Below are 739 nucleotides of genomic sequence, written 5' to 3'. Positions count from 1 at the left end.
CTCCCTTCCCTACCAGCCATTGCTCACCGCCCCTTCACCTGCCCCAGCCACACGTCCCTCCTTCCTAGCCCTCCGCATGGTCAAAGCTGACCTTCTTCTTTTCCTTCCCTTTTCTTCCCCCCCCATCCCCCCAACCCATTTGTCCTAGTGCATTTCCTCTTTCAAGACCACCCACAGGAGAAGAGCTTTTTGTTTGGATAATAGAAGGGCCAAGATAACAAAAGCCAAAAACATTGTTCCCATTGTCAGCACACAGCTAAATACTTTTATGTTTGATAGACACAATTAATCCAGATTAATGCCTTTTTCAGTTACTGTGTCCTATAGAGCGTAAAGAACATGTGACCTCTTCTCTTTTCCCCCCAGATATCCTCCAACAGTGAAGAAATACCTTCGGAGGGCTCACTTCGACAGCACACACACTAAGATTAGAACAATACGGAGAAGATTATCACAGCCCTTGCATAAACTTGACGCACAACTGAAACGTGCCATATTTTTTAAAAGCCGTTAAAATGGACACAAATTAAGGAGAACCATACCGTGCTTACGAAAGAAAGGAAGCAATGTAGTGAAAATTTTAATTCTACTCAAATTCATCTATAAAAATAATGCACATCCACTAGAAACCTCAATAGAGTTTTAGTAAAACCAAATTCTAAAATTTAAATAAGAAAGCAAATGGCCAAAAATAGCTGAGAAAATTTTGGAGATAAAGAATAGAGTGTGGGGGGAGAAA

At 41.1% G+C, this 739-nt stretch overlaps 1 non-coding gene across 1 annotated transcript; it reads left to right on the top strand.

The window, feature by feature from the left end:
• Positions 1-398: 398 nt before the first annotated feature.
• On the top strand, positions 399-501 carry LOC123801612 (U6 spliceosomal RNA). The gene has a single exon (XR_006782275.1). It is a non-coding gene; the product is annotated as a U6 spliceosomal RNA (small nuclear RNA).
• Positions 502-739: the final 238 nt, after the last annotated feature.

The sequence above is a fragment of the Ursus americanus genome, chromosome 32, assembly GCF_024610735.1.
Source record: "Ursus americanus isolate L20-20 chromosome 32, mUrsAme1.1.p, whole genome shotgun sequence".
NCBI classification, from domain to species: Eukaryota; Metazoa; Chordata; class Mammalia; order Carnivora; family Ursidae; genus Ursus; species Ursus americanus.
Note: the sequence above shows the minus strand (reverse complement) of the source record. Positions and strands in the feature narration are given on the sequence as shown.